Source organism: Corvus cornix, chromosome 6, assembly GCF_000738735.6.
Source record: "Corvus cornix cornix isolate S_Up_H32 chromosome 6, ASM73873v5, whole genome shotgun sequence".
In the NCBI taxonomy this organism is placed as follows: Eukaryota; Metazoa; Chordata; class Aves; order Passeriformes; family Corvidae; genus Corvus; species Corvus cornix.
In genome coordinates, this window is record NC_046336.1 from 35,179,790 (window position 1) to 35,197,415 (window position 17,626).

The following is a 17,626-nucleotide window of genomic DNA, read 5'->3' on the forward strand; positions in this document are numbered from 1 at the left end:
CCGCCAGGCATTCCCGGGCTGGCGCCGCTCCTCAGCACCCGTTCACCCGGGAGCGGGGTGTTTTTAACAACCCCTTTAACACCAGCATGTGCTTTGCAGCCCTCTTGCTGAGTCAAGGAGGGGCCTGGCAGAGGAGGGCACGGTGCCAGCCTCTCCGTGTCCGAGGGTCACGGGTGGTACGAGGTGACAGGGACAGCAGCGTTACAGCAGCAGCTGCGCGGGGCCATTAGCTCTGTGCTCCTGCTGTGGCAGGAGTTTGGATCAGATTTGCTCTGAATTCCTACCGAAACGGCACCTCACGTGCTGCAGCCCTTGGTTTTTCCCACGATGCCAGTGCGGCTCGTTCCAAAAGCTTTTACTCCCCCCCGACATGAACAGAGAATAAATAAACGTTGAAGTGGATGTGGATCGCTGCTGTGCTGCATGTCTCGGCGTGCCTGTTTCCGTGGAAAACCTGTGCTTATCCCCAAAAGGGTTTTGCAGACGCACCAGCAGGGCTCAGCTCAGCCTGGACCAGAGCCGGCGCTGCTGCATCCTCCCTGCAGACGGAGCCTGCGTGCTCGGGCAGGTCCAGCAGCCCAAAAGACATTAATTATGGAGTCATTAAAACTTAGTTACCTCTCCAGGAAGGAGTTAGGAGAAGAAAAGCTTGCTCTGGGAAATCAGCAGCAGCAAGGTGGGATTTTAGCAGTGCTGTGTCTCTGCAGTGACTCAGGGAGCCCTGATTAGCTCCAGGCTTTTGAGAGAGAAGATTACCTTGCGGATGCTCCCTGTATTCACTTTGCCAGCAGGTTTATTCTGCAAGCAACATGCTGAAATCCTGGGAGAACAGGAGGGAATGGCTTTGCTAGTGCTCAGGGCTGAGCTTGCAGCATGGCAGAGGCTGGGAAGAGGCAGATTTCTTGGGGCAAAGGGCCTAACAGTGAATTTGTAGGAATAAGGATTGTTTCCTTGGGACTGGCTGGGGCTTCCCGTGGTGCAGCTGTGCCCCTCCAAGCAGAGTCCATCCCAAATGTCTCCAAGATGTCTCTGAGCAGAAGGAGAGGCCACTGGACCCCACTTTGCCTCCTTCTCTCTGGCTGTGGAAGCCCAGCTCTCACAGCCTCTGCTTTCCCTGGCTGCCACCCACCCCTGCCTGGGTGTCCCCAGGCTCGCTTTGCTTTGGAGATGCCTTGGAGCCCCAAACTGGTCCCAGTGCCCAGCCATGGCCTCCCCAGTGCAGAACAGGAAGAAATGCCCCCCCCTTAACCTGATGTCAAGTTGACAAACAGGATGATGCCTCCAGATCACCTTCAAGTCACCTCCTTTTGGAGACCTGGGAAAACCTGGCTGTCCCCCTGTGTCAGGCCACTGAGCTCTAGACCCTGTCACCTCCACGGTGCCCAAGGGGCAGGAGCAAAAGGATACCTGGAGGCTCCCAGTGGAGCTCTGTGTGGCTTTCTGCTGAGCCCAGAGGTGTTGCAGTCACCAGTGGCAGCTCTCCTTCCTGCTCAGTCCCGGGATCCCATCCTGGAGGCTTTTTCATATCACACCCTCTATTTGTCCTTCACATCGCTTGGTTTTAGGAGCTGCCATTGCCAAAACAGCGGTTTGGGGATTCTGTGCTCCTGTCGTGCTGGCACCCGGAGAGGGCACGAGTTTCATTCCCAAGCTGGATTTTCTCGGTTTTCCCTGTAGGGGCAGCAGTTGCCTTTCAAGCCAGCCTAAAGGAAGAAAAAAGATCTGTGTTTTAAAATCGAGCTCCTGTTCCCAATGACTGCAGCTGTGATAACAGGGCTAACGCCAGCATCAGCCTCTGCTAAGTGGGTTTAGCAGTTACCATGTTGGACTCGGTGCCTAAAGCTGCCTAGTGATTTGTGACCTGTGTCCCCAAGCCAGCTCTATTCCTCAAATTAGCACAAAGTCTATAAATCAAGCTTCTTTTTATGATAATAGTGATAATTATGATAATAATGATAATAATAATGATAATAATAATTATAATAATAATAATAATAAAGATATTATGGTTGTCCTGATGGAGTGCAGGCAATAGTCTTGCCCTGGTGTGGAGATCTCCAGAGCTCCCTTCCCAACACTGCTGCTGTCATGCAGCAGGTGAGGGAAATGAAGGATAGGTTATTAGGGAAAGGTTCTTCCCCCAGAGGGTGGTGGGCACTGAACAGGATCCCCAGGGAATGGTCACAACCCCAAGGCTGCCAGAGCTCCAGGAGCATGTGGACAACACTCTCAGGGACAGGGTGGAATTGTAGGGGTGTCTGTGCAGGGTCAGGAGCTGGATTTGATGATCCCTGTGGGTCCCTTTCAACTCTGGCTACTCTGATTCTGTCCTTAAAACAGAATAAATCTCTGTCTGGATCCCCTCATCCCTTCAGGGAACCATCACGTAAAACAGGTGTATATCCTCTTACCAGCTTGATAAATATATAGAATCAAATACATTTTTAAGGCTTAATGTTCTCCATGTGAGGACAAGCATCAAACATTTTCCAAGCTTCAGGGCTTTCACAGTTTTCCCTGTAACAGCCTCTGGATACAATAATCTGATGCTGCTTTTAGGAAGAAAGGAAACAAGGGGAGAAGCTGATGATAAGGTTCTCATTTTGATGGCAAATGTTGGTAACTCAAAGATTTAACACCAAAGTCCAAGTGGAGCTAGAGTACATTACTTGAGTGGGATTGCAAAATAGTATAAACCATAGAAAACTCAGAATGGTACAACCTCCTCACTCCTGCCGAGCCTGGACCCCTTCAGCTTGGCCACACAATTTGTAAGTGTAAAAAAATGTCATTTCCACCTCTGCTAAAGAAAGAAAAGGCAGCTCAAAGCACCTTGGGGGCTCAGGCACTGCTGGGGCTCAGACCTCCCCCCGCCCCAGGCCTCGAGTTCCTTTCAAAGGAGAGGATGGCAGAGGGTGTGTGGGAAGAAGGCAGGAGGTGGAGCGGCTCCCATCAAATCCAGCAGGAGTTTTGTGTGGAGCACAATCCTATTAGCAGTGTTATTCACGGGTCACGGCCTGAGGGCCGAGGGTTGAATGTGTTTGTTCTGCAAACTGGGCTAATATTGTGAGGAGCATAAAAGAGGATGTGTAACGTGTGTTTGGCCTCTTGCTGGTATCAGAGATCACAGCAGAGAATGTTTCCTTGAAATTGTATTAGCTCCTATCCAATTTTAGAGTAACTTCCAGCTAGGAAAGGCTTCCATGTCATTAATAACAAACACCATCTTTTTAATGTTTAATACATCAGAAATCAGAGCAAAACTTTTTGCTCTTGATTTGGAATGAGACAGCTGGAACAAAATGAAATCTGAAGCCCCTCGAGTCGGCCGAGGTATGTGCTTTGTCCTGGAGGGTGCTGTGACACCCAGGTGACCTGGCAGCCAGCAAAGGGAGAGGCTGCGCTGAGCTTTTTGGATAAAAATGCAGGTTGTGGAGATGGCATCGTGAGAGGTCACCCAAAGCTCAGGTTAACACAGCAGCCTCGCCCTAACACAAGCTGTAAGTGGCTGAAATGCCTCTCGCTAGATGGGCTGTGCTGGGGTCTAGATTTGGAGCTGGGGATTGTCACAGGGCTGTACCAAATGCCACTGCCAGTGTGGTGGCTTCACTGTCTGACCTCCTGACCATCATTCCCCTTGTTGCTCTCGCTTTTCTGGTGACATTGCTGTTGTCTGTAGCCTCTGTCCTGTCTGGAAACAATTCTTTGTGCAGCAGCAATTTGATTTTCATGCTCAACCATCACTGGGTGTGGTATCACCACTGTAGGAGCACCATTGGTGCAAGGAGGGTTTATTAGACATGATTAATAAGCACAAATAGTTCATCCAGTGTCACCCAGTGTCCCATGTCCCTCAGAGCTCAGCCTTGTGCACCAAGAGTTGCAAATGTCCTTCAATGCCTGTTTAAATACACAGCAGTAGTAACCCAGGGCTGATAATAATAGTCCTGAGCCAAGCACTAAACCAGGGGAAAGCTGGTTCCAGCTGAGCGTGGCATGGTATTTTTGATGCAGGAAGGGAGAATAATTCCTGTTTGGTATGTACATGAATGCAGATGTGATTTGGATGGCAGGCACAAGACGTTTAGAAATGGAAATCTCATTATCCTGACAGTAATTCGGGACTATTACAGGGAAGCTCAGGGTCTTTAATCAGTAACACTGTATTAGCATAACAGAGTTCATGGTGATAAAGTAAAAGATACCGATTAAAGAACATTTTTCTCCACCTAAGATCTGCCACCTACTGTATCCAAACACATCAGTGGCCTTTGATTCGCTGAACCCTTCTCCCCAAGCCAAGGGGAGCACAGGTGGCTTTGCCTCCTGCCCTGATTTGCTTGGCAGCAGCAAACAAAGTCATATACATGTATATAAATATGGTGTCTGTTATCTTAGAAAGGTTCTTCTCCGGCTTATTTCAAACCCCGCTGATCCTGAGGTGACAGCTTTATTACCTCCATGACCTGGGGGCTGTTGTGCAAGTGTTCCTGTAGGAATGGGCATGGGAAGTCAGATGTGGAGGCCCATATGGAGCACAGAGTTGCTGCAGCAGGACTCTCCCAGTGCCACAGAGCTTCTCACAGCTTCTCTGGGTGTTTAACCACCCATGGTTATCTTCAGCTAAAAATAACCTGCTCTGAGGCCTTGGAAGAATTAGCTGGCTTCCCTGAGCCGGGAGAAGCGGTGACTTTCTGTGTCAGTTCAAAGTTATTCCCAGGAATGAGTTAGCCCTTGTTCTGACCACACGGCTGGAATGGGCTCCCTGACTCTGCTGCTGCCTCGGCCAACCTGCATCAGGAGTCAGAAAGCCTCCAGGAGGACATCTCCGACCCTGGCTGTTGCAAAGTGTGTTTTCCTGCTGCAAAATATCTAGGGGCTTAAAATCATAATGTTGTGATAGCTTCAAATGCAATTGAAGCATTCAAATTCAAATGTGTGATAGCATTTCTCCTGGTTAAATAAACTCTGAGGAACACGCTTGTTTATTAGCAGGAAGATTTATAATGGCTACAGAAGCTGCAAAAGGATATTCAGGCTGCCATCAGCAGCTTTGGTAGGACCAGAAAAGGCGGGGCAGGATCTTTAAACACACAGCCCATTAAACACACAGACCACAAGTGTTTTATTCTGTGTCTATTTAAATCAGAGTAAAAATACAACGACAACAGAGGGAACAGATTGGCTTTTAAAATATTCCATGAGATAAACAACAGCTTTGGATAAGTCCAACCAAATGAATTTTACCTTATGAGAAGTTTAAGTAGTCTTGGAGCTCAGGGGAAATGTTAAGGGTGCCACAAGCTCAGCTGCTTTGTAAACTTGCTCTGCAAAGATAAGCAACAGCAGTTCCATAGAATCCTGAAATGTTCTGGGTTGGAAGGGGCCTTAAAGCTCATCTCATTCCACCCCTGCCATGGGCAGGGACACCTCCCACTGTCCCAGGCTGCTCCCAGCCCCAATGTCCAGCCTGGCCTTGGACACTGCCAGGGATCCAGGGGCAGCCCCAGCTGCTCTGGGCACCCTGTGCCAGGGCCTGCCCACCCTCCCAGGGAAGGATTTCTTCCAAATACCTGATCCAAACCTACTCCCCCTGTCCTGTCACTTCACTGTTTGTAGTCAGAGGGTCTGTTTAAACCCTGAAGTTTCTCTCAGGCTGAAATTATAGAGGGGCTAAACCAGAGGCTTTATGAAAGGAACAAGCTGTAACCTCTTAGTGGAAAAGGGAATATTTTACAGTTAGTTAGAAGAACCAAGTGTCACCTCTTTTTTATTGTAATCTTATTCCAACCCTGTGATTTCCCAAAAATAGACTCACTCACCAGGAACGTCACATTCATCTTGGTTCAGCTAATGATATTTATACTTTTATATTGGATGGGATTAATTTTCCTATCCCGTTAATGCAGCATGTGATCATTAAATACCTTTACCACACGCACAGACATATATTTTCTGTGTCAGAAAGGAAAGCAACTGGCATTTTAAATTACTGACTGATAATTGTAGGTGGCTGTTTTCCACAGTGCTTAAGGAATTCCTTTCATTATGATAAATGGGTATAAGACTCCCTTTTTACACAGAATCAGTTCACAAGTGAATTTATTTGACAGTCACAGGTTGTGGGTCTGCTGAGGAACATTTTCCACAAAGGTGCCTGTGTTAATGTAGTGAACATGTGTAACAGCACCTTATGGAGGAGAGGCACTGAAACTTCCCAAATGATGGGTCTGGGTACTGACACCTTGTACAACTAATGCTGCAGCTCACATCCTGCCAAATTTCTCTGAGCCTTATTTCACATCCACAGCTCAAGAAGTGCAGGGAGTGCCTAAGCAAAAAGAGATCCAGTGACAAGCACAATTAGTATCCTGGCATTTTAAGTAAAAGGTTTTACAAAATCGATATGCAGCCATGCGCCATTAAAGTATCAACTGCAAAAGTGAATTCCAGCACGGGAAATCTGCCAGAAAGAAGAGATTTTATCCTGACAGGAGTGAAACAAACAGACATTCAATCAGGGTAGATGTCAGGAAAGCCAAGAGAAATAAGAACTCCATTCTACACAGCAGTGTTTCCCCAGACATAAAAACAGTGATTAAAAAGAGACCCTGCTGCTTGTGAAACTCTGAAGCCTCCTGAATGGACCAGCACCACCACAGCCCCTGTAACCTCCCACAGAGAGCAAGAAGAAAACTGCTGGGGTTGGACCGTGTTATCAGGCAGCACCACCCACGTGGAGCTTGTTTCTGTGCACAGAGGTTTGTTTCCTCAGCCACAACAACACAGAAAACTTGCCTGGGTCACTATTTTTCCTGTCAAGCAGGAATTTGAGTAATACCTTCCCCTGTTTTGCTTCAAAGGAAGACTTCCCATCTCTTCCATTCAGTGTTGTACTGGTCCTTCATTCATGGGCTATTTCAAGAAGGTTCCTAAACCCTCCTAAACCCTCCTGGTGTCTGTCCCAGGGCTGCTGGCTTACTGGGCATGATGGTGGTCCATCAAAGGCTGGAGACCCTGGAGGCCTTTTCCAACCCTAATGACTCTGTGATTGCGTGATTCCACGGAAGGTGTGTTGCTCCACATCCACCCTGAGGCCCCGGCTGCAGTCTGGGGTCAGGGGCTCTATCCCTGTCACCACCAGGAAAGGTTTGGCTTTGGCCTCTCTGTAACCAAACTGACCCTGCAAACACCGAGGATCCTGAAGAGGGGCTAAACATCCTATTCATTGTTTAATTTTGAGTTTGAGTGGATTCTCCATACACACATAAAGAAAATAAGATGATTTTGCTAGCTTTCTGCTTTCAGCACAGGACTCGAAGTCATTCCCAAAGCAGGACATGGCAGCGCCATTCCTCCACCCTCCCTGTCTCCAGATCTGTGCCCCAAGCACTGTTGCACTGGGCAGCACTTTTCAACCCTGTGCAAAGAAGAGTAAATGACTTTCCCTTAATGAATGGTAAACCCAGCCTACAACTCCCTCTTCCTTTATCCACGCTCACAGCGTTACTGACACGCACTGATTCAGAGGGGCAAGCAGACAAAAGTTTGTAATTTGTTACCCCAGTCCTCAATGGGGAAGTGAAGGATTTTCCAGACAAAAGACTAAGACTCAGCTAGCCCCAGCTGAATGCCTCTTTCTGTTCATTTGCCTTTTGTCTGTAACTGCTAACGGTGCTAAAAGAAAGAGCCGGATGACTGACATGCTGCTTCATTCCTGTTAGTGGAATCTGTGCTCTGAAACACAGGATCAGCTGAGTCCTGGGCAGAGCTGGGAGCAAACAACATCTTTCCTCTGCAAAGCTCTCTTTGCCACTAGCCTCAGCCTGCCTTTGGGTGGGGCAAAACTTTTCCAGAAGTATAAATGGATTTTATAAAGCATATAAATATGCTTTGTTAGCAACCCACACTGCCTGGGCAACATAAAAACAGGAGCCCAGGGGTGCCCAGGGGTGCCCAGGGCTGCCCAGGGGGGCACGAGGCCAATGGCCGCTGGGCTGGGCCAGCCATGGGGTGGCCACAGGCCCAGGGCAGGGCCCGTCCCCTGTGCTGGCCCTGCTGAGGGACCTCAGGGCTGTGTCCAGTTCTGGGCCCTCCTGGCCAGAGAGCCCTGGAGGGGCTGGAGCGTGTCCAGGGCAGGGAACGGAGCTGGGAAGGGGCTGGAGCCCCAGGAGCGGCTGAGGGAGCTGGGAAAGGGGCTGAGCCTGGAGCAAAGGAGGCTCAGGGGGACCTTGTGGCTCTGCACAAGTCCCTGACAGGAGGGGGCAGCCGGGGGGTCGGGCTCTGCTGCCAGGGAACAGGGACAGGACAAGGGGAAAGGGCCTCAGGCTGGGCCAGGGGAGGCTCAGCTTGGACAGCAGCAGGAATTTCTGCATGGAAAGGGTGCTCAGGCCTTGGCAGGGGCTGCCCAGGGAGCTTTGGAGTGCCCATCCCTGGAGGTGTCCAAGGAAGGGCTGGAGGTGGCACTCAGTGCTCTGGGCTGGGGACAAGGTGGGCATCGGGCACAGCCTGGACTCCATGGGCTGGGAGGGCTTTTCCAGCCTCAGGGATCCTGGGATTTTGGGATTCTATGACTGTATGACAACTGGTATGGAAGCCCTTGCTTCCATATCCGTGATGTACCTTTGGCACGGCTGCAGACTTTGGGGAGGACAGAACAAGCACCTGTCTTCATTTTAGCACTAAAGGGATTGGGAGCTCACTTTCAGTATTTGCTTCTCCTCTTGTGTGAGTGTATTGGCAAGTACAATAATTTCCTTGGCTTCCTAACACCTCACCATCTCTCGTCTAGAGGAGATCAAAGCTAAGCTTCATAAAACAGGGCACTGAAGAGCATGCAGAGAAGCAAAGTGAGCAGCAGTGGGTTGTTAATTCCTGTGAAAAAAAAGTGACAAAAGTTAACTGGTCCAGATAAGAAGGAAATTTTGAACAGTACTTAAATTGCCTCCAAACTTCTTGAAATAATTCCCTAAAAACAAGCCTTTTACAACTAGATAGACATTAACATGGCCTTGGCTCTTCTAAGGGTAAATGCGGGTGATCAACATTTTTTTGAAGAAAATCAAAATTCTGAACGGGAATAGAAAATGTAGAAGGACTTGAAAAGCAGTACCACAAGCATAATTTACTGCCTTAGAATTAGGAGAAATGTTACCAGACAACATTTTGTTTACTGAATCTATTAAAAAGCTGCCTCAGTCATGAAGAAAATCTGTCTTAGATGACTGTGGTAATTTTAGAAAGCTGCTGACCAGCCGTGACTGTACATCTGCTGAATAACTTGGCAAACTGCCCCTATTTCCAGTCCTTCGTCTGAATGATTTAACAAGATGTGGCTTTGAATGCAGCGTGATACAGTTGGATTTGTTTCATGCCAACTCCTGACACAGAATTTTTCTGAAGCTCTTTCAGAGCTTTTCCACCCCTGTTTTCCTGCAGGGATGGATGGCACTGGTCAGGGGAAGTCACATTATTGTTGTTCCTATAACATCCCTGTTGTCTTGGGCAAGAGCTGCGTTGTAAAAGAGTGCTGCATGCTGGAGCCTCTGCTTGGAAGCAGAGTAGAAGAACAGGGAACAGGATGGAAACACCCCATCTCAGCAAGCCCAGTGTCTGCCATCAGAGGCCGGCAAAGCACCTCCTTCGTCTCACCGAGATTGCTAAATTCATCTTGAGGTCAGCTGGGTCATTCACTGCTGGAAGGCTTCTCCCAAAGAGTCCCTTTCCAGCTGAGAATCCTCCCGATGTCCGGTCCATGTTCACTCCTGTCTGAGTGCCCTCTCAGAAGCTGTGCACCACCCAGCAGTACTCCCTGGCAATCCTGCCCCTGGGTGGCTGTGGCCACCCACAGTGGGGAGTGTTAATCTCTCCCTGTCTCTTGATAATGTCACTTCTGACCTGCCTCAAACTCCTGTTTGCTGTTACGTGGCCATGCCACAGCGAGGGCTCACAGCTGCCTGGAGATATGCTGGTCTGCTCAAGCCTTTCCCTTTCTTTGTCTTTCTGAGCTGATGGGTTTGCAGCAGAAATCCCTGCTTGCTGCAAGAATTTCTCACTGTTCAACTTCATCCTGTCTCTGACTTGTTCACTGTACTGGGGTATTGTCAAGCTTTGTCCTGTCAGCAATCTTCCTTACCATGGGCTTCTTTGACCATCCAAGCCCAAACCCCATCTGACAGAACCATACTAAAAAGAATGGCACTGGATTAATTAATTAATTGCTCTTGCCGGTTCATAGAATCCCAGGATCCCTGAGGCTGGAAAAGCCCTCCCAGCCCATGGAGTCCAGCTGTGCCCGATGCCCACCTTGTCCCCAGCCCAGAGCACTGAGTGCCACCTCCAGCCCTTCCTTGGACACCTCCAGGCATGGGCACTCCAAAGCTCCCTGGGCAGCCCCTGCCAAGGCCTGAGCACCCTTTCCATGCAGAAATTCCTGCTGCTGTCCAAGCTGAGCCTCCCCTGGCACATCCTGAGGCCTTTCCCCTTGTCCTCTCCAGTTCTTTCAAGATTCACTATTCTGAATAGTCCCTTGCCTTTAGCATGCTTGAATCTTTGAGCTTTCTTTGTGCCTGTATTTTGGTGAAAAAACAACCCAGAAATTTACTTTTCCATGTATAAAGCAAAGGTCCACATAGTTTCTGTAGTTTCTGTCCTCCTCTTACTTATGTGGAAAAAGAAACTCTTAATTTAAATTTACTTTTACCCTTGGAAAATCAGTTTGGCTGGATTTCAAGGCTTTCTGAATTTGTCTCTGGGTTTTTGAATCTCCAAGCCATTCCACAGCCTGACTGTTTTGCTGCATGGGGTCATGCTGCTCCAGAACTGGAAGGGCCTACCACGTTCCAGAAAGGCAACCACATAATTATGGGGTGGCCACGCTGACAATGTTGCCCACACAGGGTGAAGCCACACTGCAAGACCAGAAACTCTGCTTGCAAAGAGGTCAAACCACTTAGGATCCCCAGAGGTTCCTGTGTTTTCTGGCAGAACAGGCAGTGTCACACATGTTTAAACGTTGACGTGCCGAAGGGAAGCATGTGGAGCACTGAGGGTTCCCAAGAGCGCCGTGTCCCCCACATGTGAGCAAACAGGACTGATATCCCAAGTGCTAACTGGGAAAGCAGAGTGGTGAAAGCCACAAGTACAGAGGTGTGAGCACAATTTTGGAGATGTAGTTGTGCTTAGGGTTAATTGAGAAAGGGCTTTCCCATCAGCAGTCGGGCAGTGGCTCTACCCTAATTACAAGCCATTTAAACAAACAAGCCAGGTAGGAAAGCAGGCCTGGGAAAGACTTTGACCCCAACCTCAAGGGGGTCACACTGAGCAGCTCCAAACAGCCACCTCTCACAGTGGGAGGGAGAGACCAGCGGGGTGATCTCCACACCAAGAAGCCACCACAGACCTCCCAGTGACAACTGTTGGCCTGTCCCAAATTGGAATGACCTGCAAGTCAGATAGGAACCAAAAATATTAGGAGATGGTCTTTCTCTCTCCATTAGGACAGCATGGGTGAGATCTGAATTCAGCCCTTTCTGCAGAAAGCAATAATTGTATGTGTCATTCCTTTTCCAGTTCTTCGATTGCTAACCAAAATGTGGCATCAGCTACAGAAAAACCCATCACTTTCCTTGTGACAATAAACTGCTCCCTGCTCACATGCACAGAAGGCAAAGGACTGCCCAGAAGAGCAGAAAGTGCCTCTGAAGAGCCCATACTTCAAAAGGAGCAGCAGGGATGTGGCAGTGCCCCCAGACTAAAGAGGTTTGGCACCCAGGGTACAAAAGTGTGTCCCTGAATCAAGCATCACTCTGCTGACATGGCTTTGCACTGGTGAGCTGAGATGTGATGCCAACTGACAGAGGATCAAGAGCCCAGGGTTCTGGATGCCTCCATCCCACCCAGCAGCAGAACAACACAGTTTTGCCTGCTCAGCACAAGCACCAGCTGCTGCATGTGAACCAGGGAAGTTCAGGGGGAAGAGGGTCACCCTTCTCATGGGAGGCAAGGTGCACAAGGAACTCCCAAAGATAATGTGCTGGCACATCACCTCCCAGAGTGAAGGCATGACCCAAAAGCAGGCTGAGTTGCTCCAAGCTCACACTCTCCACCTCCTCTGAGGCTCCACCACACCCTTTCACCTTCCTGCCTCTCTTTATGCCAGACCAGACTCCCATCAGCTCGTGTCTACCCAGCCCCACTCCTTGTGCCCAGGGCCAGGACAGGGACACACTCATGGGGATCCACTCACCTGGGCTGCTGTGTGTGCCTTGGCTGAGCTGAGCCACTGCCAGCCTGTTCTCGGCTGTGGGGCTCATCCACTTGAGAACAATGAAGTTGGGGTGTCTGGAGGATGCAGCGTCTTGGGACCTTGCAGGGTTTGCTTTCTGCCCTCATGCTGGAATTCACTTGTTTAGGGAGAATAACTAAAACCAAATGAATTAAGGACATTCAGCTCTGGGCCACCTGGGTCAGTGCAGAGCTTGGTTGGGAGGTGACACCAGTGTGAGGCCAGGGTGTCCCCACAGCAGCACTCCCGTGTGCCTGACTTCCCTGCTGCTTCGGGTCTGTGGGGCTCAAAGGCTGACAGCAACTAACCAGGCCAGGTGCTGCTGCTGCACCCAGATCAGGGCAACTCCCGGGATCAATCCAGGGGATGAGCAGCTGGAGCAGCCCTGGAGAAGGACCTGGGGGTGCTGTGGGCGAGAGCTGGGACCCAGAACCCCCCCGTGCCCTGGGCTGAGCCCCCAGCGTGGGCAGCAGGGGAGGGGGGATTCTGCCCCTGTGCCCCTGTGCTCAGGTGAGACCCACCTGCAGAGCTGCCCCAGCCCTGGGGCCCAGCACAGGGAGGGCCTGGAGCTGCTGGAGAGAGCCCAGAGGAGGCTCCAGGATGAGCAGAGGGATGGAGCAGCTCTGCTGGGAGGAAAGGCTGGGAGAGCCGGGATTGTCCAGCCTGGAGAGGAGAAGCTCTGGGGTGACCTCACTGGGGCCTTGCAGGGCCTGAAGAGAGCCTGAAAGAAAGATGAAGAGAGACTCTTTACAAGGGCTGGAGTGCCAGGACACAGGGAATGGCTTCCCAGTGCCAGAGGGCAGGGCTGGATGGGAGATTGGGCAGGAATTGTTCCCTGGCAGGGTGGGCAGGCCCTGGCACAGGGTGCCCAGAGCAGCTGGGGCTGCCCTTGGATCCCTGGCAGTGTCCAAGGCCAGGCTGGACACTGGGGCTGGGAGCAGCCTGGGACAGTGGAACATGTCCCTGCCCATGGCAGGGGTGGGAACTGGATAATCTTTAAGGTCCCTTCCCACCCAAACCTTTCTGTAATTCTATGATTATTTGCTCTCCTAAAATCATGGCTGCTCATCACGTAATAAGAAATGGCTGCCAGCCAGCCAGAAAAGATCCTTGCTTAGAGATCTGCTCCTTGACAGTGAAGGAATGAGGCTGCATGAGAAGGAAAGCAGAACACAAAATTAGGGGCTGACACCTTTCCTCCCTGGACCATGTAATTAATATCATTGGGTTTTAAAGCATTACAGAGAGAGCTGAAACCAGCCCTCACTTGTACAGATGCAGGCAGTGAGTTCTGTACTATGGGAATCACCCCGATGCTCAGACTGGCAATGGGAGCATTTTCTTCATTCTTGGAAAGACCAGCTAATGGCATACACCCAGCTGGGGACACAGGAAGATTTGTTTTCTCTGCTCTTTTGCTGCTGAAGAAATATACTGCCATTAATTTGGTGGCAATTACAGGCCACCAAAGCACTGAGGAGCAGGGAGGGTTTATAAGGAAAAAGCTGTTTTCAGAAGAGGTTGGTGCATTCGCCTTCTCAGTTGCATTTTGATATAGTTTGGTTTGGAAATTGATGCACCTCTACGGAAAATCCATACGTGAAGCAGAAACAAGGAAATTATTCAGGACAGGACTATTTGATTGCACTGCAAGAGAACAAGTAAGCGCTGCTGAATGGAAATGTGAGTCATGAACAAACCACCCTGAGCATCGCCAGGCCTGACGATGTCAAAAAACAAAAACAATAAAAGAGAACAGAAGAAAAGAACAATCTCATATTGTTGCATCTGGAACAGGCATGTTTGTAAATGGTTTTCACTTCTAATTTAGATATAAAGGACCAGAAAAAAGAACATCACAATACTTGTGGAGGGTGAAAATGGCAATGTAGCTGTTGTGTAAATGCTGTGTCCAGAGTTTTGGGATATGAACTGGAGGTGTTGTGACTCCCCATAGAATGATATATTACTGATAAGGTTTTCCCTGTCATAATAGAAAATATCCAGTGAAACCATTCAAAATACAATCTGAACAATTTCATGGGGTGCAATAGGATGTGATGATTTAATGTGATATGGTAGGAGCAAGGAAGGATCCTGTGTGGGATAACTGTCTGCCCTTGACAGCTCAGAACACAGACATCCCTTTCTGGAATGGAAAACGGGATCACAAACCAGTTTTTAATTAATTACCTTTTACCTTCACATTTACAATCTCTAACAAAAAACTCTTTTGAGTTCTCTTTTTCTCCCTCATGCACAGCAGCACACGTGCATGCTGCTGTAATATGCAAAATCCTTTTCCTACTAAAACCAACTACAGAGGTTCCTCACAGCGAACAATTGTGCAGATGATGGAATGGGTATTTTCCTTGGTATTTTTAAAATACCCTCAATAGGTTTCAAAGCAACACTGCAGGTAGTCTCATGCTGGTTTGCTATAAAAGATATGCTAGAAGTGATTTGTGGTAGATATGTCTAATGTAAACTAAATGAGCCACAGGAAATGGGCCAAGTAGCCCTGGACAGAGTCACTGGGAGACAGCTGAGTCACACTGCCTTGTTCTAACAGAGAGTCCATAACTTTGCCCAGAAGCTTTAAACCACTAACTTATCCCCATATTTTCTTTCCCCTTTCTCTTTCAGCATTACAGGCTTTGCCTACCCTGTTTGAGCCTTAGCACACTCTTGCATTAACACTTTCTTTTGGATATTGAGGAGGTAGGAGACAGGTGAGGTACACACTTTCCAACAGAATTTCAGTAGTGGACTAAATAAATAATGAAAATTTACTTGTTCACTGAAAATTCTCAGCTCCAGAAGCAATAGACTGACTGTGGAGGCAGAGAGTAAAGTCTGACTCTGTATAAAACACAGGTCTCCCCAGGATATGCTGTGGGCCAAAAGCTCAGCCTTCCTGCTGAGACTGGAGATGTTTCTGTTAACCACAAGCCTTGCTTCTCCTACAGATAACTCTGTTTCCTTAGCTACAGTCTGGTATCTATTCAGTAGTGAGGGTTTAACTGAAAATGGGTATAATCAGCATGGGGATGTTTTGCTTACGCTTTTGCCCAAACTGTTTTATAACCCAATGTGTCACCACTGTGCTGCTCAGGCTTTTCCACAGGATGCCTCTTTTTATTCTTTGCTTTCTAAGCCTCTCTAAGCTTTTCTGGATAGGTCATTACAATGCCATCATTCCATGCCATCAGTGCCAGTGGGATGTGATTGAGTGTCTGCAGGGAGGGCTCCGAGCAGGGCCCGGGCTCTGCTCCGGGGCCCAGCAATGGCACCAGAGCACCGGGCAGGGCCTGAGCCCAGCAATTGCCCTGCCCAGGAGGCAGAACTGCTGCCCTGGGCAGTGCCCAGCCCTGAGCACATTGGCCACAGAGGCTCTGGGCTCTCCTCCCTGGGGCTGTTGCAGAGCTGTGTGCACACAGTGCTGTGCCTGTGCTCCGGGATGGCCCTGCTGGAGCAGGGAGGTGCCACCAGGTGCCCTCTGTGCTCCCTGCAGCCTGAGCTGTCCTGGGATTCCTGTGATGATAACCACTACTGGTGGTTCTCTGGACACGGCTCCCAGCTGGATGCATCCTTGGCTGCAAACTTCACGCTCCCACTTGTTTTTTACACAGCTGCTTATTTCTACCTGGCCTTGCTGGTAGAGTGTTAAAAGCAGTTGGACTCTGAGGAGGCTCAGGGTGTCTTTATCACTCCACAAGTCCCTGACAGGAGGGGGCAGCCGGGGGGGTCGGGCTCTGCTGGCAGGGAACAGGGACAGGACAAGGGGAAACAGCCTCAGGCTGGGCCAGGGGAGGCTCAGCTTGGACAGCAGCAGGAATTTCTGCATGGAAAGGGTGCTCAGGCCTTGGCAGGGGCTGCCCAGGGAGCTTTGGAGTGCCCATGCCTGGAGGTGTCCAAGGAAGGGCTGGAGGTGGCACTCAGTGCTCTGGGCTGGGGACAAGGTGGGCATTGGGCACAGCTTGGACTCCATGGGCTGGGAGGGCTTTTCCAGCCTCAGGGACCCTGGGATTCTGTGGTTCAATGATCTATGTGTGTCCCTTCCAACTCAAGAGATTCTATGATTCTACGGAAAAACCCACACACTCCACGCTGCCAACCCCTGCAGTGCCACCTGCAATCCCTTCTCAACATCACTACCTTACTTTGAGTGCAATCCAACTGCTTTTAGCAAAAAAAGAGCCAAAAACAGCTGTGAAAGACCCTTCTTGGCTTTGGTCACCCATGTTAGAGGACAAAGCAAGTTCTGAGGGGAGCTGCGGCTGCCAGTAGTGTTCCTGGTTGGGGATGAATTTCTGCCATGAAGAAGCAACAAGGAAGAGAGTGTACTGACTTTTTACAAATCTAACTAAGACAGAGCTTCTCTAATGATGGAGATACGCACATCATAGCTGACGTTTTCACAGAGCTCTGAGAAACAGAGATAGCTTTAATGTTTACTTCCACATGCCACTTGCCCTGTTCCCAGCACGGCCTAGGTCCAGGATTTTGGTTGAAGTGGTCTTAATATCTAGCTAATATAAATGCTAATTAGATTAATTTGATGAATAAAACATGGTAGGGATTTGTTAGCAAGTTTCTGCTATTGCTTTATGTCAACAGGTAGATTTTCTACAACACAACTCCAAGGGACAGAAGCACATTCTGTTTCCAGTTGAACACGGTGCACTTTTGGTAATAGTAAACCTTAGATTTGATAATACATTGCACAACTGCAGAGAAAAAAAGAAGAGCAATTTTAAATTTTTCAGATCTAGCACATCTTGGACACGGACCACCAAGAAAAAGGTTAGGTTGTCCTGAGCCCATCTGCTTCACGGGGTTTATATACAGAGAAAGACAACGTACCTTGTCTCTGCCTCTCTTTCCCTACTGCAGTCGTTCCAGTTATTCTGCCTATACAGAGGAATTAAACTCCTGTCTGAGTGGGTATTGACTTTTTTGTTTTTACTGAGCTCCGTGAAGCCAGTGAGGCTCCATAGAAGCAAAGCAGATGCAAAAATAGGTCAGACAGCTCATGGCTCCCCTCAGGGCTCCCGCCAGCGCCTCGCCTGGACACGAGTGACTGGAGAGGCCGAGAGGGGTCGGGTGAAGCTGTGATGGAGCGGGTGAAGCCGTGAGGGGACTGGAGAAGCCGAGAGCGGTCGGGTGAAGCTGTGATGGAGCAGGTGAAGCAGTGAGGGGACTAGAAAAACCGTGAGAAGCCGTGCTGAGGCGCTCATAGCCGTGAAGGGGCGGGGGAAGCCGTGAGGGGACGGGCGGGGACGGGCGGAGCCGGGCTGGGGCGGCCCTGGGGCGGTCGAAGCCGTGAAGAGGCGGCCA